At 43.4% G+C, this 23,380-nt stretch overlaps 18 non-coding genes and 4 pseudogenes across 18 annotated transcripts; all 22 read right to left on the bottom strand.

The window, feature by feature from the left end:
• Positions 1–5,752: 5,752 nt before the first annotated feature.
• LOC142513426 (5S ribosomal RNA) lies at positions 5,753–5,871 on the bottom strand. Its single transcript, XR_012809373.1, has one exon. It is a non-coding gene; the product is annotated as a 5S ribosomal RNA (ribosomal RNA).
• A 669-nt stretch (positions 5,872–6,540) lies between these two features.
• On the bottom strand, positions 6,541–6,660 carry LOC142517089 (5S ribosomal RNA). Its single transcript, XR_012812849.1, has one exon. It is a non-coding gene; the product is annotated as a 5S ribosomal RNA (ribosomal RNA).
• A 684-nt stretch (positions 6,661–7,344) lies between these two features.
• LOC142516841 (5S ribosomal RNA) lies at positions 7,345–7,463 on the bottom strand. Its single transcript, XR_012812613.1, has one exon. It is a non-coding gene; the product is annotated as a 5S ribosomal RNA (ribosomal RNA).
• A 271-nt stretch (positions 7,464–7,734) lies between these two features.
• Positions 7,735–7,853, bottom strand: LOC142514500 (5S ribosomal RNA). Its single transcript, XR_012810390.1, has one exon. It is a non-coding gene; the product is annotated as a 5S ribosomal RNA (ribosomal RNA).
• A 682-nt stretch (positions 7,854–8,535) lies between these two features.
• On the bottom strand, positions 8,536–8,654 carry LOC142515218 (5S ribosomal RNA). Its single transcript, XR_012811074.1, has one exon. It is a non-coding gene; the product is annotated as a 5S ribosomal RNA (ribosomal RNA).
• Positions 8,655–9,338: 684 nt separating this feature from the next.
• LOC142507336 (5S ribosomal RNA) lies at positions 9,339–9,457 on the bottom strand. The gene has a single exon (XR_012805596.1). It is a non-coding gene; the product is annotated as a 5S ribosomal RNA (ribosomal RNA).
• Positions 9,458–10,135: 678 nt separating this feature from the next.
• LOC142516131 (5S ribosomal RNA) lies at positions 10,136–10,254 on the bottom strand. The gene has a single exon (XR_012811943.1). It is a non-coding gene; the product is annotated as a 5S ribosomal RNA (ribosomal RNA).
• A 682-nt stretch (positions 10,255–10,936) lies between these two features.
• Positions 10,937–11,056, bottom strand: LOC142511166 (5S ribosomal RNA; annotated as a pseudogene).
• Positions 11,057–11,738: 682 nt separating this feature from the next.
• Positions 11,739–11,856, bottom strand: LOC142511022 (5S ribosomal RNA; annotated as a pseudogene).
• Positions 11,857–12,539: 683 nt separating this feature from the next.
• Positions 12,540–12,658, bottom strand: LOC142513383 (5S ribosomal RNA). The gene has a single exon (XR_012809332.1). It is a non-coding gene; the product is annotated as a 5S ribosomal RNA (ribosomal RNA).
• Positions 12,659–13,339: 681 nt separating this feature from the next.
• LOC142513262 (5S ribosomal RNA) lies at positions 13,340–13,459 on the bottom strand. Its single transcript, XR_012809218.1, has one exon. It is a non-coding gene; the product is annotated as a 5S ribosomal RNA (ribosomal RNA).
• Positions 13,460–14,141: 682 nt separating this feature from the next.
• On the bottom strand, positions 14,142–14,260 carry LOC142508362 (5S ribosomal RNA). The gene has a single exon (XR_012806577.1). It is a non-coding gene; the product is annotated as a 5S ribosomal RNA (ribosomal RNA).
• Positions 14,261–15,040: 780 nt separating this feature from the next.
• LOC142511117 (5S ribosomal RNA) lies at positions 15,041–15,162 on the bottom strand (annotated as a pseudogene).
• Positions 15,163–15,841: 679 nt separating this feature from the next.
• Positions 15,842–15,961, bottom strand: LOC142508983 (5S ribosomal RNA). Its single transcript, XR_012807177.1, has one exon. It is a non-coding gene; the product is annotated as a 5S ribosomal RNA (ribosomal RNA).
• A 684-nt stretch (positions 15,962–16,645) lies between these two features.
• Positions 16,646–16,764, bottom strand: LOC142509297 (5S ribosomal RNA). Its single transcript, XR_012807478.1, has one exon. It is a non-coding gene; the product is annotated as a 5S ribosomal RNA (ribosomal RNA).
• Positions 16,765–17,446: 682 nt separating this feature from the next.
• On the bottom strand, positions 17,447–17,565 carry LOC142510114 (5S ribosomal RNA). Its single transcript, XR_012808246.1, has one exon. It is a non-coding gene; the product is annotated as a 5S ribosomal RNA (ribosomal RNA).
• A 682-nt stretch (positions 17,566–18,247) lies between these two features.
• On the bottom strand, positions 18,248–18,366 carry LOC142516815 (5S ribosomal RNA). Its single transcript, XR_012812589.1, has one exon. It is a non-coding gene; the product is annotated as a 5S ribosomal RNA (ribosomal RNA).
• Positions 18,367–19,146: 780 nt separating this feature from the next.
• On the bottom strand, positions 19,147–19,265 carry LOC142517577 (5S ribosomal RNA). Its single transcript, XR_012813316.1, has one exon. It is a non-coding gene; the product is annotated as a 5S ribosomal RNA (ribosomal RNA).
• A 681-nt stretch (positions 19,266–19,946) lies between these two features.
• On the bottom strand, positions 19,947–20,069 carry LOC142516610 (5S ribosomal RNA). Its single transcript, XR_012812396.1, has one exon. It is a non-coding gene; the product is annotated as a 5S ribosomal RNA (ribosomal RNA).
• A 706-nt stretch (positions 20,070–20,775) lies between these two features.
• On the bottom strand, positions 20,776–20,894 carry LOC142510428 (5S ribosomal RNA). Its single transcript, XR_012808539.1, has one exon. It is a non-coding gene; the product is annotated as a 5S ribosomal RNA (ribosomal RNA).
• Positions 20,895–21,555: 661 nt separating this feature from the next.
• LOC142511240 (5S ribosomal RNA) lies at positions 21,556–21,674 on the bottom strand (annotated as a pseudogene).
• A 1,068-nt stretch (positions 21,675–22,742) lies between these two features.
• On the bottom strand, positions 22,743–22,861 carry LOC142517368 (5S ribosomal RNA). Its single transcript, XR_012813118.1, has one exon. It is a non-coding gene; the product is annotated as a 5S ribosomal RNA (ribosomal RNA).
• Between the last annotated feature and the right edge of the window lie 519 nt (positions 22,862–23,380).

The raw sequence follows: 23,380 nt of genomic DNA, 5'->3' as shown, positions 1-23,380 counted from the left end.
GTTTGACGAATGCGCCAGCGATCTTCATGGATCTCATGAATCGCGTATTTCAGCCGTACCTCGATCAGTTTGTGATAGTGTTCATAGACGACATTCTCGTCTACTCCAAGAATCGGGAGGATCACAGCCGGCATCTGACCATAGTGTTGCAGACATTGCAGAAGCACAAATTATTCGCAAAGTTCAGTAAATGCGAATTCTGGTTAGAGAAGGTGGCATTTTTAGGCCACATTGTTTCCAGCAGTGTCATTGAGGTAGACCCAGCGAAAGTTGCAGCAGTCAGAGATTGGGTTGTACCGCAGAATGCATCAGAGATCCGCAGTTTTCTTGGACTAGCAGGATATTATCGAAAGTTCATCAAGGGATTCTCCTCGATTGCAGTTCCACCCACAGCACTGACAAAGAAGAATGTGAAATTTGTTTGGAGCGAGGAGTGTCAGAAGAGCTTCGATACTTTGAATCAAGCTCTTATCTCAGCGCCAGTTTTGGCTGTTCCATCAGGGTCCGGTGAGTTTGTTCTGTATATGCTTCGAAGCTCGGTCTTGGCGCCGTATTGATGCAGCATGGGAGGGTGATAGCTTATGCTTCTAGACAGTTGAAAATCCATGAGAAGAACTACCCTACCCATGATCTAGAGTTGGCCGCCGTAGTTTTTGCACTGAAGATTTGGAGGCACTATCTGTATGGAGAGAAGTGCCAGATCTTTACCGACCACAAGAGCCTCAAGTATTTCTTTACGCAGAAGGAACTGAACATGCGTCAGAGGCGTTGGTTGGAGCTGGTGAAGGATTATGATTGTGACATTAGCTACCACCCGGGTAAAGCTAATGTAGTTGCGGATGCACTGAGCAGGAAAGTTGCAGCGCTGGCCCATTTGACAGTTTCGAGACCTCTTCAGTTTGAGATGCATAGGTCTGATCTTGAGACATATCCTCAAGGTAGAGTTCCCCGTCTATCTACCTTGACCATTCAGTCTTCCCTTATGGACCGTATTCGCAGTGGTCAGTCATCAGATGAGCAGTTGGCCAAGTGGAAGCAAAGAGATGAGACCAAGGGCAGTGTCTTGTATTCAGTCAGCGATGGTATTGTGAGATACCGAAGACAGGATATGGGTTCCTAGCAGTGATTCTATCCGAGCAGATATCTTATCAGAACCCATATGTCGCTGTACTCTATTCATCCAGGGAGTACGAAGATGTACAAAGATCTGCAACTATTGTATTGGTGGCCTGGTATGAAGAAGGACATCAGACGATTTGTATCCGAGTGTCTGATCTGTCAGTTAGTGAAGGTCGAGCATCAGAGACCAGCAGGGTTGCTCAAGCCTCTTCCTATTCCTGAGTGGAAGTGGGAGAACGTCACCATGGATTTTGTGATCGGTTTGCCGAGGTCAGCCAGGGGATCGAATGCTATCTGGGTGATTGTAGATCGTCTTACCAAATCAGCGCACTTTTTGCCTATTAAGACGACGTTCACCATGATTCAGTATGCAGAGCTGTATATCCAAGAGATAGTCCGACTCCATGGTATTCCAGTTTCTATCGTATCTGACAGAGATCCCAGATTCACTTCCTCGTTTTGGAAGAGTTTACATTCGACTATGGGGACGAAGTTGCTGTTTAGCACAGCTTTCCATCCGCAGACAGATGGGCAGTCAGAGCGGGTTATTCAGATTTTGGAGGATCTTCTTCGTTCTTGCGTCATTGATTTCTCTGGGAGTTGGGAGTCGAACTTGCCATTGGTAGAGTTCACCTATAATAACAGCTTTTAGTCGTCAATAGGAATGGCTCCGTATGAAGCTTTGTATGGTCGCAAGTGCAGATCTCCTGTTCATTGGGATAAAGTAGGAGAGAGAGTAGAGTTGGGTCCAAAGATTATTCAGCAGACTGTCGACGTAGTAGCCCGGATCCGTGATAGAATGAGGACTGCTCAGAGTCGACAGAAGAGCTATGCAGATCAGAGGAGGAGAGATTTAGAGTTCGCTGTCGGCGACCATGTCTTTTTGAAGGTGGCACCTATGAAGGGTGTCATGCGATTTGGGAAGAAAGGGAAGCTCAGTCCGAGATTCATTGGACCATTTGAGATCCTCGACAGAGTTGGGACGCTAGCTTATCGTGTGGCTCTTCCGCCGAATCTGGCCGGAGTACACAATGTCTTTCACGTCTCTATGCTGAGGAAGTACATGGCGAATCCTTCGCATGTCTTGAACTTCGAGCCGTTGCAGCTTACTCCGAACCTATCTTATGAGGAGAGGCCAGTGCAGATCCTAGACAGGCAGGAGAAGAAGCTTCGAAACAAGCTGGTTAGGCGAGTCAAAGTCAGATGGCTCAACCATTCAGAGGAGGAAGCTACGTGGGAGTCTGAGCCGGAGATGTGAGATTGTTACCCCGAGTTATTCGGTGAGTTTTAATTTCGAGGACAAAATTTCTTTTAAGGGGAGAAGGATTGTAGAACCCTTAACTTACACTACGTATAAGCCATACATAATTCTAGTATTTTAAATGATTTTATTTCATGAGCATTTAAATGATTTTCCTTAAGTTAATTATTTCATGCAGCAGTTTGATTTTTATCATTTCAGTTATTTCAGTGAGGCCGGACTGGAGTTGGAGTTTAGAGATAAAATTTAAGATTCAGGAAACATTTCCAGAATTTATTTTAGCTAGCAAGTAAGTTCATTTAAGTTAATAAGGAGGTTTGAGGATTTAATTTAATTACTTGAGGTGAGTAGGAAATAAGTTCATTTAAGTTCCAATAATTAAGGGATTAATTCACTAAATTAATTAAAGGATTAGTGAGGCTTTTAAGGGTTATTAATTTACTAGATAATCAACATTTCCCCTCCATTTATTAGTGAATTTTCGGCCCCCTTAGTATCTAGACTATTCCTTGCCAACTCATCACCCTTTGACCCATTCTTTGTGGTGTTAACATGCTAATCTTTCTTTTTATTATTAGTCAACCTTCATTAATTAATCAGTGAGCATCATCCTAGTTTAGATTAGCAAGGAATTTCGGTCACCCCATTCTAGATCCATCCAAGAAGCCATTTGATACCAACCAAATTCAAATTTCAAAATGAGGAGACTTGGTCATGCCTATCCACCTATATTGCTACCTTTCCTCCTCATTATCTTAACTACCATTTCCCCTCTCCCCCACCACCGAAATTCAGTAGCTTTCAGACCATTCTCGTGATTGTTAGTAGAGGGAAAAACCGAGAACACTTAGAGAAATAATCGAGTGAAGAACAAGCTAGCAAGAACGCTCCACTCCTCCGCGCCGTATCGTCTCGTTCTTTCGTTTTTCTTTCAAACGAAACCAGGCATGCATATGTTCTTCCTTGACTCTTCAATCAAGTCCTATTATCAATTATTTTCATTGCATGATCATTATTTTTATGACAATAAACCGAAACATCAAGAATATTTTTCAGAAAACCACATGCAGATTTTCTCGGCTTTATGATGCAGTTCACGGTTTTCATTTGTTGTGCTATTTCAGGAGGATGGTTCGATTCCAGGCTCCCAAGGCGACATCTAAACATGTAATAGGATGCATTAGGACCATGTTGGTCCATTCATTTAACCCCATGCACGCTGGAAAACACGAAAATGACAGCAACTCCCAACTTGTGATCTTTTGAGTTTCGAAAATTTCTGTTTGCTGTCAATATGGAAATGGATCTGATCATGGCTGCCACAAGGCCCATAGCCATGGTTAGATCACTTCCCTAGCATGTCAAAGACGTGACTAAGTCACCCTTTTGGTGGCTTGGTCCATGGTTAATCGGTTATTAAATTAAAACTCAAGAACAGCCCCTGCACCCTTTCGCCCCTCTTCATTTTACAGCATGTGTGTGTTCGATTTTGTGGAATGGTGTGGATCTTGGTTGGCCTATGGCCCTTAGCCACGGTTCATACCATGCCCCTAGATGTCTAGATTGTGCCATGGTCCATCAAATGGCCATTGGAATGACACGAGACAACAAATGAATCACAACAGCCCACGCGCAGGTTTGGCTCTCGGTGGGGAAGTTTCGGTTGTTCATGGTGTGGTTTGGATTGTGGCTGGCCTAGGGCCCTTAGCCATGGTTCAAATCATTCTTTGGGAAGTTGGTAAGAGTCTCTGGTCGGTGGTTCAAGCCCCAATGGCCGGTAGTCTCAAAAACGACACGAGGAAAGCAAGTGCGCAGCTGCTGTAATTTTGACAGAAAGTTTGCTGCTGTTCTCAGGCGTCGTTTGAGTTCTTGGTTGGCTTTTAGCCCATGGCCTTGGACTGTACAGTGCCTCATCGAGTTAGGAAGGTCATGTTTTTGGCCGTTTGTCATTCAGATCATTTTTGAGGTCGTACGAGAATTTACGGTGCAATGTGCCAAATTGACTCTCGAAAGAGCGTTTCATGTTTTGGCCTTCATTCACCTAAGATTCGACATGCATCATTTGAGGAGCATTAATTCATCATTTTAAGCGTATTTTAATCATGACTATATGATGTTTCAGTGTTGGTTCGGGTTGGTTCGGAGTCATGATTAAATACGAAGTCATTAGGCGCATTTGTCTCAGTTTTTGGTTTTTAATTGCATGGTTTGGTCAAGTAAAAACTATTGCATATTTTTCATGGCATATTTAGGTTGCAGCGAGCCTGGGAGCGATCCAATCCATTCAGTAAAAATGATTACAGGATATTTAATTCAGTTATTTAATTATATTACGTGAAAAAAAAAACTAATTTTGAGATTTATGCGATATGGCTTGTGGTCACTTTACAATCATGATTAAATCCGGTCGCCAGTTACCGGTCCGGTCGTCAGTTATCGGTTATGAGAGCATTACTAAGTCCTGTCGCCAGTTACAGGCCCGGTCGCCAGTTACCGGTCAGTTCAGTTGTTTCACCCAGTACTGTGGCAGTTGTCTGATAAGACGTACATTACTAAGTCCTGTCGCCAGTTACAGGCCCGGTCGCCAGTTACCGGTCAGTTCAGTTCAGGGACCACATGCGTAGACCATAATCTCACAAGAAAATTATTACAGGCTATTTCAGTACAGGGCTCCAAGGAGCAAACATTTTCAGTACAGGGACCACATGCGTAGACCATAATCTCAGAATTTATTATTATTTGATGGCTTAAACATTTTAATTATCGTTGGAAAAACCTTTTACTGTTATTTCGAAAATGTTAATTTCTTCCGCTGCCACTTTGAACATCAAACTTTGTTTATCAGATAAGTTATGAATGAGGCAATTTTAATTATTTAAAAGAAAAATTTTAAATTCTCCACAAATTTCCAAGTACGGATTTTTAGGCCCCTACAATACCCTTACCCACAGAACCGGCTCATGACAACAAAAATCGCTAAATGTTCCATGAAAATAAAAAAAAAATAAGAATAAGAAAATAGGGAATGTAAAGCTATTATTATGCTTAAGATACGATAAAATGAAACCGGAAGCGAATTTCGGACTTCCTAAGCGAATTTCTCGAGGAAACGGAAGCTTAACAGAAGCGGAAAATCGCAAATTAGAGGGTCTTAGAGAAGGAATTCGGCTAAAATTTCTACAGCTCATTGCGAAGTATTGAGTCTCGTTCGTTTGCCCGTTTACAAATAAATTAGGCTACAATTTTGTCCAAATCCGGCAGTGCCCGAGCTACGTCGATTTCACATGTCTTATCTTGTCCCAATCGAGATTCAGATGATTTGAGCCAAAAATCGTCTGTCAACAATTAATCAAAAATAGAAAATCACGAAAAGGGGTGCAACACGAGGACTTCCAATGGGGTCATCCATCTTAGTACTGCTCTCGCCCAAGCACGCTTAACTTCGGAGTTCTGATGGGATCCGGTGCATTAGTGCTGGTATGATCGCACCCGACATTGAATGGGATGTTTATTCTTATATCCCTCAAGTACGTGTGGAGCGGGCGGCGATGGACAACACTCGGCACTGCTCTCGCCCAATCAGAACCATGAAGTTAAGCGTTTCGGCGCGATGGCAGAGCTAGGATAAGTGACCTCCCTGGGAAGTCCTCGTACGACCGTTTACGTAAATTATGGATAAAACAGTCAAAATAATTGTTTTTAATGAGTTAACCGTCTCCGGATTAATCTACGTAATACGCTTCCGCAAAGAAACGACTCACGACAACAAAAATCGCTAAATGTTCCCAGAAAATAGAAAAAAAATAAGAAGAAGAAAATAGCGATTCTAAAGCTATTATTATGCCTGGGATACGATAAAATGGAACCGGAATCGAATTTCGGACTTCCTAAGCGAATTTCTCGAGGTAACAGAAGCGGAAAATCGCAAATTAGAGGGTCTTAGAGAAGGAATTCGGCTAAAATCTCGCCAGCACATTGCGGAGTAATGAGTCTCGTTCGTTTGCCCGTTTACAATCAAATTAGCCTACAATTTTGTCCAAATCCGGCAGTGCGTGAGCTACGTTGATTTCACATGTCTTCTTAGGTCCTGATCGAGATTCAGATGATTTGAGCCGAAAATCGTCTCTCAACAAGTAATCAAAAATAGAAAAATATAAAAAGGGGTGCAACACGAGGACTTCCCAGGGAGTCACCCATCCTAGTACCTGCTCTCGCCCAAGCAAGCTTAACTTCAGAGTTCTGATGGGATCCGGTGTATTAATGCTAGTATGATCGCACCCGACATTGAGTGGGATGTTTATTCTTATATCTCTCGAGTACGTGTGGAGCGAGCGGCGATGGACAACACGCGGCACTGCTGTCGCTTAATCAAAACAATGAAGTTAAGCGTTCTTGTGCGATGGCAGAGCTAGGATGGGTGACCTCCCTAGGAAAGTCCTCGTGTCGCGACCGTTTACGTAAATTATGGCTAAAACAGTCGAAATAATTGTTTTTAATGAGTTAACCGTCTCCGAAGTAATCTGCGTCATACCCTTCCGCACAAAACCGGCTCACGACAACAAAAATCGCTAAATGTTCCCAGAAAATAGAAAAAAAATAAGAATATGAAAATAGTGAATGTATAACTATTATTAATCATGGGATACGTTAAAATAAAACCGAAATCGAATTTCGTACTTCCTAAGCGGATTTCTCGAGGAAACGGAAGCTTAACAGAAGCGGAAAATCGCAAATTAGAGGGTCTTAGAGAAGGAATTCGGCTAAAATCTCGTCAGCTCATTGCGGAATAATGAGTCTCGTTCGTTTGCCCGTTTACAATCAAAATAGCCTACAATTTTGTGCAAATCCGGCAGTTCCCGAGCTACGTTGATTTTACATGTCTTCTCTCGTCCTGATCGAGATTCAGATGATTTGAGCCAAAAATCGTATGTCAATAAGTAATCAAAAATAGAAAAACACGAAAAGGGGTGCAACACGAGGACTTCCCAGCGGGTCACCCATCCTAGTACTGTTCTCGCACAAGAACGCTTAACTTCGGAGTTCTGATGGGATCCGGTGCATTAGTGCTTTTATGATCGCACCCAACATTGAGTGGGATGTTTATTCTTAAATCCCTCAGGTACATGTGGAGCGGGCGGCGAGTTTATTCTTAAATCCCTCGTCAGCCCATTGCAGAGCAATGAGTCTCGTTAGTTTGCCCGTTTACATTCAAATTTGCCTACAATTTTGTCCAAATCCGGCAGTGCCCGAGCTATGTTGATTTAAAATGTCTTCTCTGGTGCTGATCAAAATTTAGAGTATTTGAGCCAAAAATCGTCTGCCAACAAGTAATCAAAAATAGAAAAACACGAAAAGGGGTGCAACACGAGGACTTCCGAGGGGGTCACCCATCATAGTACTGCTCTCGCCCATGCACACTTAACTTCGGAGTTCTGATGGGATCCGGTGCATTAGTGCTGGTATGATAGCACCCGACATTGAGTGGGATGTTTATTCTTATATCCCTCGAGTACGTGTGGAGCAGGCGGTGATGGACAACACGCGGCACTGCTCTCGCCCAATCATAACCATAAAGTTAAGCGTTCTGGCGCGATGGCAGAGGTAGGATGGGTGACCTCCCTGGGAAGACCTCGTGTCGCGACCGTTTACGTAAATTATGGATAAAACAGTCGAAATAATTGTTTTTAATGAGTTAACCGTCTCCGGAGTAATCTGCGTCATACCCTTCCGCACAGAACCGGCTCACGACAACAAAAATCGATAAATGTTCCCAGGAAATAGAAAAAAAAATAAGAAGAAGGAAATAACGAATGTAAAGCTATTATTATCCCTGTGATACAATAAAATAGAACCGGAATCGAATTTCGAACTTCCTAAGCGGATTTCTCGAGGAAACGAAAGCTTAACAGAAGCGATAAATCGCAAATTAGAGGGTCTTAGAGAAGGAATTCGGCTAAAATCTCGTCAGCTCATTGCATAGTAATGAGTCTCGTCCGTTTGCCCGTTTACAATCAAATTAGCCTACAATTTTGTACAAATCCGGCAATGGCCGAGCTACTTTCATTTCACGTCTTATCTGGTCCCGATTTAGATTCAGATGATTTGAGCCAAAAATCGTCTGTCAACAAGTAATCAAAAATAGAAAAACACGAAAAGGGGTGCAACACGAGGACTTCCCAGGGGGTCACCCATCCTAGTACTGCTCTTGCCCAAGCAAGCTTAACTTCGAAGTTCTGATGGGATCCGGTGCATTAGTGCAGGTATGATCGCACCCGACATTGAGTGGGATGTTTATTCTTATATCCCTCGAGTACGTGTGGAGCGGGCGGCGATGGACAACACGCGGCACTGCTCTCGCCCAATCATAACCATGAAGTTAAGCGTTCTGGCGCGATGGCGGAGCTAGGATGGGTGACCTCCCTGGGAAGACCTCGTGTCGCGACCGTTTACGTAAATTATGGATAAAACAGTCGAAATAATTGTTTTTAATGAGTTAACCGTCTCCGGAGTAATCTGCGTCAAACCTTTCCGCACAGAACCGGCTCACGACAACAAAAATCGATAAATGTTCCCAGAAAATAGAAAAAAAAATAAGAAGAAGGAAATAACGAATGTATAGCTATTATTATGCCTGAGATACGATAAAATGGAACCGGAATCGAATTTCGAACTTCCTAAGCGGATTTATCGAGGAAACGAAAGCTTAACAGAAGCGGTAAATCGCAAATTAGAGGGTCTTAGAGAAGGAATTCGGCTAAAATCTCGTCAGCTCATTGCGTAGGAATGAGTCTCGTCCGTTTGCCCGTTTACAATCAAATTAGCCTACAATTTTGTCCAAATCCGGCAGTGCCCGAGCTACTTTCATTTCACATGTCTTATTTGGTCCCGATCGAGATTCAGATAATTTGAGCCGAAAATCGTATGTCAACAAGTAATCAAAAATAGAAAAACACGAAAAGGCGTGCAACACGAGGACTTCCCAGGGGGTCACCAATCCTAGTACTGCTCTCGCCCAAGCACGCTTAACTTCAGAGTTTTGATGGGATCCGGTGCATTAGTGCTGGTATGATCGCAACCATTGAGTGGGATGTTTTTTCCTATATCCCTCAAGTACGTGTGGAGCGGGCGGCGATGGACAACACGCGACACTGCTCTCGCCCAATCATAACCATGAAGTTAAGCGTTCTGGCGCGATGGCAGAGCTAGGATGGGTGACCTCCCTGGGAAGACCTCGTGTCGCGATCGGTTACGTAAATTATGGTTAAAATAGTCGAAATAATTGTTTTTAATGAGTTAACCGTTTCCGGCGTAATCTGCGTCATACCCTTCCGCACATAACCGGCTAACGACAACAAAAATCGATAAATGTTCCCAGAAAATAGAAAAAAAATAAGAAGAAGGAAATAACGAATGTAAAGCTATTATTATGCCTGGGATACGATAAAATTCAACCGGAATCGAATTTCGAACTTCCTAAGCGGATTTCTCGATGAAACGAAAGCTTAACAGAAGCGGTAAATCGCAAATTAGAGGGTCTTAGAGAAGGAATTCGGCTAAAATCTCGTCATCTCATTGCGTAGTAAAGAGTCTCGTCCGTTTGCCCGTTTACAATCAAATTAGCCTACAATTTTGTACAAATCCGGCAATGGCCGAGCTACTTTCATTTCACGTCTTATCTGGTCCCGATTTAGATTCAGATGATTTGAGCCAAAAATCGTCTGTCGACAAGTAATCAAAAATAGAAAAACACGAAAAGGGGTGCAACACGAGGACTTCCCAGGGGGTCACCCATCCTAGTACTGCTCTTGCCCAAGCAAGCTTAACTTCGAAGTTCTTATGGGATCCGGTGCATTAGTGCAGGTATGATCGCACCCGACATTGAGTGGGATGTTTATTCTTATATCCCTCGAGTACGTGTGGAGCGGGCGGCGATGGACAACACGCGGCACTGCTCTCGCCCAATCATAACCATGAAGTTAAGCGTTCTGGCGCGATGGCGGAGCTAGGATGGGTGACCTCCCTGGGAAGACCTCGTGTCGTGACCGTTTACGTAAATTATGGATAAAACAGTCGAAATAATTGTTTTTAATGAGTTAACCGTCTCCGGAGTAATCTGCGTCAAACCCTTCCGCACAGAACCGGCTCACGACAACAAAAATCGATAAATGTTCCCAGAAAATAGAAAAAAAAATAAGAAGAAGGAAATAACGAATGTATAGCTATTATTATGCCTGAGATACGATAAAATGGAACCGGAATCGAATTTCGAACTTCCTAAGCGGATTTCTCGAGGAAACGAAAGCTTAACAGAAGCGGTAAATCGCAAATTAGAGGGTCTTAGAGAAGGAATTCGGCTAAAATCTCGTCAGCTCATTGCGTAGTAATGAGTCTCGTCCGTTTGCCCGTTTACAATAATTAGCCTACAATTTTGTCCAAATCCGGCAGTGCCCGAGCTACTTTCATTTCACATGTCTTATTTGGTCCCGATCGAGATTCAGATAATTTGAGCCGAAAATCGTCTGTCAACAAGTAATCAAAAATAGAAAAACACGAAAAGGCGTGCAACACGAGGACTTCCCAGGGGGTCACCAATCCTAGTACTGCTCTCGCCCAAGCACGCTTAACTTCAGAGTTTTGATAGGATCCGGTGCATTAGTGCTGGTATGATCAGCAACCATTGAGTGGGATGTTTATTCTTATATCCCTCAAGTACGTGTGGAGCGGGCGGCGATGGACAACACGCGGCACTGCTCTCGCCCAATCATAACCATGAAGTTAAGCGTTCTGGCGCGATGGCAGAGCTAGGATGGGTGACCTCCCTGGGAAGACCTCGTGTCGCGATCGGTTACATAAATTATGGTTCAAATAGTCGAAATAATTGTTTTTAATGAGTTAACCGTCTCCGGAGTAATCTGCGTCATACCCTTCCGCACAGAACCGGCTAACGACAACAAAAATCGATAAATGTTCCCAGAAAATAGAAAAAAAATAAGAAGAAGGAAATAACGAATGTAAAGCTATTATTATGCCTGTGATACGATAAAATACAACCGGAATCGAATTTCGAACTTCCTAAGCGGATTTCTCGATGAAAAGAAAGCTTAATAGAAGCGGTAAATCGCAAATTAGAGGGTCTTAGAGAAGGAATTCGGCTAAAATCTCGTCATCTCATTGCGTAGTAATGAGTCTCGTCCGTTTGCCCGTTTACAATCAAATTAGCCTACAATTTTGTCCAAATCCGGCAGTGCCCGAGCTACTTTCATTTCACATGTCTTATCTAGTCCTGATCGAGATTCACATGATTTGAGCCGAAAATCGTCTGTCAACAAGTAATCAAAAATAGAAAAATACGAAAAGGGGTGCACAACACGAGGACTTCCCAGGGGTCACCCTTCCTAGTACTGCTCTTGCCCAAGCACGCTTAGTTTCGGAGTTCTGATGGGATCCGGTGCATTAGTGCAGGTATGATAGCACCCGACATTGAGTGGGATGTTTAATCTTATATCCCTCGAGTACGTGTGGAGCGGGCGGCGATGGACAACACGCGGCACTGCTCTCTCCCAATCATAACCATGAAGTTAAGCGTTCTAACGCGATGGCAGAGCTAGGATGGGTGACCTCCCTGAGAAGACATCGTGTCGCGATCGGTTACGTAAATTATGGTTAAAACAGTCGAAATAATTGTTTTTAATGAGTTAACCGTCTCCGGAGTAATCTGCGTCATACCCTTCCGCACAGAACCGGCTCACGACAACAAAAATCGATAAATGTTCCCAGAAAAAAGAAAAATAAATAAGAAGAAGCAAATAACGAATGAAAAGCTATTATTATGCCTGGATACGATAAAATGGAACCGGAATCGAATTTCGAACTTCCTAAGAGGATTTCTCGAGGAAACGAAAGCTTAACAGAAGCGTTAAATCGCAAATTAGAGGGTCTTAGAGAAGGAATTCGGCAAAAATCTCGTCAGCTCATTGCGTAGTAATGAGTCTCGTCCGTTTGCCCGTTTACAATCAAATTAGCCTACAATTTTGTCCAAATCCGGCAGTGCCAGAGCTACTTTCATTTCACATGTCTTATCTGGTCCCGATCGATATTCAGATGATTTGAGCCGAAAATCGTCTGTCAACAAGTAATCAAAAATAGAAAAACACGAAAAAGGGTGCAACACGAGGACTTCCTAGGGGGTCACCCATCCTAGTACTGCACTCGCCCAAGCACGCTTAACTTCGGAGTTCTGATGGAATCCGGTGCATTAGTGCTGGTATGATCGCACCCTATATTGAGTGGGATGTTTATTCTTACATCCCTTGAGTACGTGTGGAGCGGGCGACGATGGACAACACGCGGCACTGCTCTCGCCCAATCATAACCATGAAGTTAAACGTTCTGGCGCGATGGCGGAGCTAGGATGGGTGACCTCCCTGGGAAGACCTCGTGTCGCGATCGGTTACGTAAATTATGGTTAAAACAGTCGAAATAATTGTTTTTAATGAGTTAACCATCTCCGGAGTAATCTGCGTCATACCCTTCCGCACAGAACCGGCTCACGACAACAAAAATTGATAAATGTTCCCAGAAAATAGAAAAAAAATAAGAAGAAGCAAATAACGAATGAAGAGCTATTATTATGCCTGGATACGATAAAATGGAACCGGAATCGAATTTCGAACTTCCTAAGAGGATTTCTCGAGGAAACGAAAGCTTAACAGAAGCGTTAAATCGCAAATTAGAGGGTCTTAGAGAAGGAATTCGGCAAAAATCTCGTCAGCTCATTGCGTAGTAATGAGTCTCGTCCGTTTGCCCGTTTACAATCAAATTAGCCTACAATTTTGTCCAAATCCGGCAGTGCCAGAGCTACTTTTATTTCACATGTCTTATCTGGTCCCGATCGAGATTCAGATGATTTGAGCCGAAAATCGTCTGTCAACAGTAATCAAAAATTGAAAAACACGAAAAGGGGTGCAACCCGAGGACTTCCCAGGGGGTCACCCATCCTAGTACTGCTCTCGCCCAAGCACGCTTAACTTCGGAGTTCTGAATGAGATCCGGTGCGTTAGTGCTGGTATGATCGCACCCGACATTGAGTGGGATGCTTATTCTTATATCCCTCGAGTACGTGTGGAGCGGAAGGCGATGGACAACATGCGGCACTGCTCTCGCCCAATCATAACCATGAAGTTAAGCCTTCTGGCGCGATGGCAGAGGTAGGATGGGTGACCTCCCTGGGAAGACCTCGTGTCGCGACCGTTTACGTAAATTATGGATAAAACAGTCGAAATAATTGTTTTTAATGAGTAAACCGTCTCCGGAGTAATCTGCGTCATACCCTTCCGCACAGAACCGGCTCACGACAACCAAAATTGATAAATGTTCCCAGAAAATAGAAAAAAAATAAGAAGAAGCAAATAACGAATGAAAAGCTATTATTATGTCTGGATACGATAAAATGGAACCGGAATCGAATTTCGAACTTCCTAAGAGGATTTCTCGAGGAAACGAAAGCTTAACAGAAGCGTTAAATCGCAAATTAGAGGGTCTTAGAGAAGGAATTCGGCAAAAATCTCGTCAGCTCATTGCGTAGTAATGAGTCTCGTCCGTTTGCCCGTTTACAATCAAATTAGCCTACAATTTTGTCCAAATCCGGCAGTGCCAGAGCTACTTTCATTTCACATGTCTTATCTGGTCCCGATCGAGATTCAGATGATTTGAGCCGAAAATCGTCTGTCAACAAGTAATCAAAAATAGAAAAACACGAAAAGGGGTGCAACCCGAGGACTTCCAAGGGGGTCACCCATCCTAGTACTGCTCTCGTCCAAGCATGCTTAACTTCGGAGTTCTGATGAGATCCGGTGCGTTAGTGGTGGTATGATCGCACCCGACATTGAGTGGGATGTTTATTCTTATATCCCTCGAGTACGTGTGGAGCGGAAGGCGATGGACAACACGCGGCACTGCTCTCGCCCAATCATAACCATGAAGTTAAGCCTTCTGGCGCGATGGCAGAGGTAGGATGGGTGACCTCCCTGGGAAGACCTCGTGTCGCGACCGTTTACATAAATTATGGATAAAACAGTCGAAATAATTGTTTTTAATGAGTTAACCGTCTCCGGAGTAATTTGCGTCATACCCTTCCGCACAGAAACGGCTCACGACAACAAAAATCGATAAATGTTCCTAGAAAATAGAAAAAAAAATAAGAAGAAGAAAATAACGAATGTAAAGCTATTATTATGCCTGAGATACGATAAAATGGAACCGGAATCGAATTTCGAACTTCCTAAGCGGATATCTCGAGGAAACGAAAGCTTAACAGAAGCGGTAAATCGAAAATTATAGGGTCTTAGAGGAGGAATTCGGCTAAAATCTCGTCAGCTCATTGCGTAGGAATGAGTCTCGTCCGTTTGCCCGTTTACAATCAAATTAGCCTACAATTTTGTCCAAATCCGGCAGTGCCCGAGATACTTTCATTTCACATGTCTTATCTGGTCTCGTTCGAGATTCAGATGATTTGAGTCGAAAATCGTCTGTCAACAAGTAATCAAAATTAGAAAAACACGAAAAGGGGTGCAATGTCTTATCTGGTCCCGTTCGAGATTCAGATGATTTGAGCCGAAAATTGTCTGTCAACAAGTAATCAAAAATAGAAAAACACGAAAAGGGGTGCAACACGAGGACTTCCCAGGGGGGGGTCACCCATTCTAGTACTGCTCTCGCCCAAGCACGCTTAACTTTGGAGTTTTGATGGGATCCGGTGCATTAGTGCTTGTATGATCGCAAACATTAAGTGGGATGTTTATTCTTATATCCCTCGAGTACGTGTGGAGCGAAAGGCGATGGACAACACGCGGCACTGCTCTCGCCCAATCATAACCATGAAGTTAAGCGTTCTGGCGCGATGGCAGAGCTAGGATGGGTGACCTCCCTGGGAAGACCTCGTGTCGCGACCGGTTACGTAAATTATGGATAAAACAGTCGAAATAATTCTTTTTAATGAGTTAACCGTCTCCGGAGTAATCTGCGTCATACCCTTCCGCACAGAACCGGCTCACGACAACAAAAATCGATAAATGTTCCCAGAAAATAGAAAAAAAAATAAGAAGAAGCAAATAACGAATGTAAAGCTATTATTATGCCTGGGATACGATAAAATGGAACCAGGAATCGAATTTCGAACTTCCTAAGAGGATTTCTCGAGCAAACGAAAGCTTAACAGAAGCGGTAAATCGCAAATTAGAGGGTCTTAGTGAAGGAATTCGGCGAAAATCTCGTCAGCTCATTGCATAGAATGAGTCTCGTCCGTTTGCCCGTTTACAATCAAATTAGCCTACAATTTTGTCCAAATCCGGCAGTGCCCGAGCTACTTTCATTTCACGTCTTATCTGGTCCCGATTGAGATTCAGATGATTTGAGCCAAAAATCGTCTGTCAACAAGTAATCAAAAATAGAAAAACACGAAAAGGGGTGCAACACGAGGACTTCCCAGGGGGTCACCCATCCTAGTACTGCTCTCGTCCAAGCACGCTTAACTTCAGAGTTTTGATAGGATCCGGTGCATTAGTGCATGGTATGATCGCAACCATTGAGTGGGATGTTTATTCTTATATCCCTCGAAGTACGTGTGGAGCGGGCGGCGATGGACAACACGCGGTACTGCTCTCGCCCAATCATAACCATGAAGTTAAGCGTTCTGGCGCGATGGCAGAGCTAGGATGGGTGACATCCCTGGGAAGACCTCGTGTCGCGACCGTTTACGTAAATTATGGATAAAACAGTCGAAATAATAGTTTTAAATGAGTTAACCGTCTCCGGAGTAATCTGCGTCATACCCTTCCGCACAGAACCGGCTCACGACAACAAAAATCGATAAATGTTCCTAGAAAATAGAAAAAAAAAATAAGAAGAAGGAAATAACGAATGTAAAGCTATTATTATGCCTGAGATACGATAAAATGGAACCGGAATCGAATTTCGAACTTCCTAAGCGGATTTCTCGAGAAAACGAAAGCTTAACAGAAGCGGTAAATCGGCAAATTAGAGGGTCTTAGAGAAGGAATTCGGCTAAAATCTCGTCAGCTCATTGCGTAGTAATGAGTCTCGTCCGTTTGCCCGTTTACAATCAAATTAGCCTACAATTTTGTCCAAATCCGGCAATGCCCGAGCTACTTTCATTTCACATGTCTTATTTGGTCCCGATCGAGATTCAGATGATTTGAGCCGAAAATCGTCTGTCAACAAGTAATCAAAAATAGAAAAACACGAAAAGAAGTGCAACACGAGGACTTCCCAGGGGGTCACCAATCCTAGTACTGCTCTCGCCGAAGCACGCTTAACTTCGGAGTTTTAATGGGATCCGGTGCATTAGTGCTGGTATGATCGCAACCATTGAGTGGGATGTTTATTCTTATATCCCTCAAGTACGTGTGGAGCGGGCGGCGATGGACAACACGCGGCACTGCTCTCGCCTAATCATAACCATTAAGTTATGCGTTCTGGCGCGATGGCAGAGCTAGGATGGGTGACCTCCCTGGGAAGACCTCGTGTCGCGATCGGTTACGTAAATTATGGTTAAAACAGTCGAAATAATTGTTTTTAATGAGTTGACTGTCTCCGGAGTAATCTGCGTCATACCCTTCCGCACAGAACCGGCTCACGACAACAAAAATCGATAAATGTTCCCAGAAAATAGAAAAAAAAATAAGAAGAAGGAAATAACGAATGTAAAGCTATTATTATGCATGGGATACGATAAAATAGAACCGGAATCGAATTTCGAACTTCCTAAGCGGATTTCTCGATGAAACGAAAGCTTAACAAAAGCGGTAAATCGCAAATTAGAGGGTCTTAGAGAAGGAATTCGGCTAAAATCTCGTCAGCTCATTGCGTAGTAATGAGTCTCGTCCGTTTGCCCGTTTACAATCAAATTAGCCTACAATTTTGTCCAAATCCGGCAGTGCCCGAGCTACTTTCATTTCACATGTCTTATCTGGTCCCGATCGAGATTCAGATGATTTGAGCCGAAAATTGTCTGTCAACAAGTAATCAAAATAGAAAAACACGAAAAGGGGTGCACAACACGAGGACTTCCCAGGGGGTCACCCTTCGTAGTACTGCTCTTGCCCAAGCACGCTTAGTTTCGGAGTTCTGATGGGATCCGGTGCATTTGTGCAGGTATGATCAAACCCGACATTGAGTGGGATGTTTATTCTTATATCCCTCGAGTACGTGTGGAGCGGGCGGCGATGGACAACACGCGGCACTGCTCTCGCCCAATCATAACCATGAAGTTAAGCGTTCTTGCGCGATGGCAGAGCTAGGATGGGTGACCTCCCTGGTAAGACCTTGTGTCGCGATCGGTTACGTAAATTATGGTTAAAACAGTCGAAATAATTGTTTTTAATGAGTTAACCGTCTCCGGAGTAATCTGCGTCATACCCTTCCGCACAGAACCGGCTCACGACAACAAAAATCGATAAACGTTCCCAGAAAATAGAAAAAAAATAAGAAGAAGCAAATAACGAATGAAAAGCTATTATTATGCCTGGGATACGATAAAATGGAACCGTAATCGAATTTCGGACTTCCTAAGAGGATTTCTCGAGGAAACGAAAGCTTAACAGAAGCGTTAAATCGCAAATTAAAGGGTCTTAGAGAAGGAATTCGGCAAAAATCTCGTCAGCTCATTGAGTAGTAATGAGTCTTGTCCGTTTGCCCGTTTACAATCAAATTAGCCTACAATTTTGTCCAAATCCGGCAGTGCCCGAGCTACTTTCATTTCACATGTCTTATCTGGTCCCGATATAGATTCAGATGATTTAGCCGAAAATTGTCTGTCAACAAGTAATAAAAAATAGAAAAACACGAAAAGGGGTGCAACACGAGGACTTCCCAGGGGGTCACCTATCCTAGTACTGCTCTCGCCCAACCACGCTTAACTTCGGAGTTCTCATGGGATCTGGTGCATTAGTGCTGGTATGATCGCACCCCAGATTGAGTGGGATGTTTATTCTTATATCCCTCGAGTACGTGTGGAGCGGGCGGCGATGGACAACACGCGGCACTGCTATCGCCCAATCATAACCATGAAGTTAAGCGTTCTGGCGCGATGGTAGAGGTAGGATGGGTGACCTCCGTGGGAAGATCTCGTGTCGCGACTGTTTACGTAAATTATGGATAAAACAGTCGAAAAATTTGTTTTTAATGAGTTAACCGTCTCCGTAGTAAATCTGCGTCATACCCTTCCGCACAGAACCGGCTCACGACAACAAAAATCGATAAATGTTCCTAGAAAATAGAAAAAAAATAAGAAGAAGAAAATAACGAATGTAAAGCTATTATTATGCCTGGGATACGATAAAATGGAACCGGAATCGAATTTTGAACTTCCTAAGCTGATATCTCGAGGAAACAAAAGCTTAACAGAAGCGGTAAATCCAAAATTAGAGGGTCTTAGAGGAGGAATTCGGTTAAAATCTCGTCAGCTCATTGCGTAGGAATGAGTCTCGTCCGTTTGCCCGTTTACAATCAAATTAGCCTACAATTTTGTCCAAATCCGGCAGTGCCCGAGATACTTTCATTTCACATGTCTTATCTGGTCCCGTTCGAGATTCAGATGATTTGAGCCGAAAATCGTCTGTCAACAAGTAATCAAAAATAGAAAAACACGAAAAGGGGTGCAATGTCTTATCTGGCCCCGTTCGCGATTCAGATGATTTAAGCCGAAAATCGTCTGTCAACAAGTAATCAAAAATAGAAAAACACGAAAAGGGGTGCAACACGAGGACTTCCCAGGGGGTCACCCATTCTAGTACTGCTCTCGCCCAAGCACGCTTAACTTTGGAGTTTTGATGGGATCCGGTGCATTAGTGCTGGAATGATCGCAAACATTGAATGGGATGTTTATTCTTATATCCCTCGAGTACGAGTGGAGCGGAAGGCGATGGACAACACGCGGCACTGCTCTTGCCCAATCATAACAATGAAGTTAAGCGTTCTGACGCGTTGGCAGAGCTAGGATGGGTGACCTCCCTGGGAAGACCTCGTGTCGCGACCGGTTACGTAAATTATGGTTAAAACAGTCGAAATAATTGTTTTTAATGAGTTAACCGTCTCCGGAGTAATCTGCGTCATACCCTTCCGCACAGAACCGGCTCACGACAACAAAAATCGATAAATGTTCCCAGAATATAGAAAAAAAAATAAGAAGAAGCAAATAACGAATGTAAAGCTATTATTATGCCTGGGATACGATAAAATGGAACCGGAATCGAATTTCGAACTTCCTAAGAGGATTTCTCGAGGAAACGAAAGCTTAACAGAAGCGTTAAATCGCAAATTAGAGGGTCTTAGAGAAGGAATTCGGCAAAAATCTCGTCAGCTCATTGCGTAGTAATAAGTCTCGTCCGTTTGCCCGTTTACAATCAAATTAGCCTACAATTTTGTCCAAATTCGGCAGTGCCCGAACTACTTTCATTTCACATGTCTTATCTGGTCCCTATAGAGATTCAAATGATTTGAGCCGAAAATCGTCTGTCAACAAGTAATCAAAAATAGAAAAACACGAAAAGGGGTGCAACACGAGGACTTCCCAGGGGGTCGGTCACCCATCCTAGTACTGCTCTCGCCCAAGCACGCTTAACTTCGGAGTTCTGATGGGATCCGGTGCATTAGTGCTGGTATGATCTCACCCGACATTGAGTGGGATATTTATTCTTATATCCCTCGAGTACGTGTCGAGCGGGCGGTGATGGACAACACGCGGCACTGCTCTCGCCCAATCATAACCATGAAGTTAAGCGTTCTGGCGCGATGGCAGAGGTAGGATGGGTGACCTCCCTCGGAAGACCTCGTGTCGCGACCGTTTAGGTAAATTATGGATAAAACAGTCGAAATAATTGTTTTTAATGAGTTTACCATCTCCGGAGTAATCTGCGTCATACCCTTCCGCACATAACCGGCTCACGACAACAAAAATCGATAAATGTTCCCAAAAAATAGAAAAAAATAAGAAGAAGAAAATAACGAATGTAAAGCTATTATTATGCCTGGGATACGATAAAATGGAACCGGAATCGAATTTTGAACTTCCTAAGCTGATATCTCGAGGAAACGAAAGCTTAACAAAAGCGGTAAATCCAAAATTAGAGGGTCTTAGAGGAGGAATTCGGTTAAAATCTCGTCAGCCCATTGCGTAGGAATGAGTCTCGTCCGTTTGCCCGTTTACAATCAAATTAGCCTACAATTTTGTCCAAATCCGGCAGTGCCCGAGATACTTTCATTTCACATGTCTTACACGAAAAGGGGTGCAATGTCTTATCTGGCCCCGTTCGCGATTCAGATGATTTGAGCCGAAAATCGTCTGTCAACAAGTAATCAAAAATAGAAAAACACGAAAAGGGGTGCAACATGAGGACTTCCCAGGGGGTCACCCATTCAAGTAATGCTCTCGCCCAAGCACTCTTAACTTTGGAGTTTTGATGGGATCCGGTGCATTAGTGCTGGTGTGATCGCAAACATTGAGTGGGATGTTTATTCTTATATCCCTCGAGTACATGTGGAGCGGAAGGCGATGGACAACACGCGGCACTGCTCTCGCCCAATCATAACCATGAAGTTAAGCGTTCTGGCGCGATGGCAGAGCTAGGATGGGTGACCTCCCTGGGAAGACCTCGTGTCGCGACCGGTTACGTAAATTATGGTTAAAACAGTCGAAATAATTGTTTTTAATGAGTTAACCTGTCTCCGGAGTAATCTGCGTCATACCCTTCCGCACAGAACCGGCTCACGACAACAAAAATCGATAAATGTTCCCAGAAAATAGAAAAAAAATAAGAAGAAAGAAATAACGAATGTAAAGCTATTATTATGCCTGGGATACGATAAAATGGAACCGAAATCGAATTTCGAACTTCCTAAGCGGATTTCTCGAGGAAACGAAAGCTTAACAGAAGCGGTAAATCGCAAATTATAGGGTCTTAGAGAAGAAATTCGGCTAAAATCTCGTCAACTCGTATGTTTGCCCCTTTACAATCAAAATAGCCTACAATTTTTTCCAAATCCGGCAGTGCCCGAGCTACTTTCATTTCACATGTCTTATCTGGTCCCGTTCGAGATTCAGATGATTTGAGCCGAAAATCGTCTGTCAACAAATAATCAAAAATAGAAAAACACGAAAAGGGGTGCAACATGAGGACTTCCCAGGGGGTCACCCATCCTAGTACTGCTATCGCCCAAGAACGTTTAACTTCGGAGTTCTGATGGGATCTGGTGCATTATTGCCAGTATGATAGCACCCGACATTGAGTGGGATGTTTATTCCTATATCTCTCGAGTACGTGTGGAGTGGGCGGCGATGGACAACAGGCGGCACTGCTCTTGCCCAATCATAACCATGAAGTTAAGCATTCTCGCGCGATAGCAGATGTAGGATGGGTGACCTCCCTGGGAAGAACTCGTGTCGCGACCGTTTAGGTAAATTATGAATAAAACAGTCGAAATAATTGTTTTTAATGAGTTAACCATCTCCGGAGTAATCTATGTCATACCCTTCCGCACAGAACCGGCTCACGACAACAAAAATCGATAAATGTTCCCAGAAAATAGAAAAAAAATAAGAAGAAGGAAATAACGAATGTAAAGCTATTATTATGTCTGGGATACGATAAAATGGAACCGGAATCGAATTTCGAACTTCCTTAGCTGATTTCTCGAGGAAACGAAAGCTTAACAGAAGTGGTAAATCGCAAATTAGAGGGTCTTAAAGAAGGAATTCGGCAAAAATCTCGTCAGCTCATTGCGTAGTAATGAGTCTCGTCCGTTTGCCCGTTTACAATCAAATTAGCCTACAATTTTGTCCAAATCCGACAGTGCCCGAGCTACTTCCATTTCACATGTCTTATCTGGTCCCGATTGAGATTCAGATGGTTTGAGCCGAAAATCATCTGTCAACAAGTAATCAAAAATAGAAAAACACGAAAAGGGGTGAAACACGGGGACACCCCAGGGGGTAAATAACGAATGTAAAGCTATTATTATGCTTGGGATACGATAAAATTGAACCGGAATCGAATTTCGAACTTCCTAAGTAGATTTCTCGAGGAAATGAAAGCTTAACATAAGCGGTAATCGAAAATAAGAGGGTCTTAGAGAAGGAATTCGGCTAAAATCTCGTCAGCTCATTGCTTAGTAATGAGTCTCGTCCGTTTGCCCGTTTACAATCAAATTAGCTTACAATTTTGTCCAAATCCGGCAGTGCCCGAGCTACTTTCATTTCACATGTCTTATCTAATCCTGATCGATATTCAGATGATTTGAGCCGAAAATCGTCTGTCAACAAGTAATCAAAAATAAAAAAACACGAAAAGGGGTGCAACACGAGGACTTCCCAGGGGGTCACCCATTCTAGTACTGCTCTCGCACAAGCACGCTTAATTTCGGAGTTCTGATGGGATTCGGTGCATTAGTGCTGGTATGATCGCACCCGACATTGAGTAAGATGTTTATTCTTATATCCCTCGAGTACGTGTGGAGCGGGCGCCGATGGACAACACGCGGCACTGCTCTCGCCCAATCATAACCATGAAGTTAAGCGTACTAGCGCGATGGCAGAGCTAGGATGGGTGACCACCCTGAGAAGACCTCGTATCGCAACCGTTTACGTAAATTATGGATAAAACAGTCGAAATAATTGTTTTTAATGAGTTAACCGTCTCCGGAGTAATCTACGTCATACCGTTTCGCACAGAACCGGCTCACGACAACAAAAATCGATAAATGTTCCCAGAAATAAGAAAAAAAAATAAGTAGAAGGAAATAACGAATGTAAAGCTATTATTATGCCTGGGATACGATAAAATGGAACCGGAATCGAATTTCGAACTTCCTAAGCGGATTTCTCGAGGAAACGAAAGCTTAACAGAAACGTTAAATCGCAAATTAGAGGGTCTTAGAAAAGGAATTCGGCTAAATCTCGTCAGCTCATTGCGTAGTAATGAGTCTCCT

The sequence above is a fragment of the Primulina tabacum genome, chromosome 10 (genome assembly GCF_025594145.1).
Source record: "Primulina tabacum isolate GXHZ01 chromosome 10, ASM2559414v2, whole genome shotgun sequence".
Lineage (NCBI taxonomy): Eukaryota > Viridiplantae > Streptophyta > Magnoliopsida > Lamiales > Gesneriaceae > Primulina > Primulina tabacum.
Note: the sequence above shows the minus strand (reverse complement) of the source record. Positions and strands in the feature narration are given on the sequence as shown.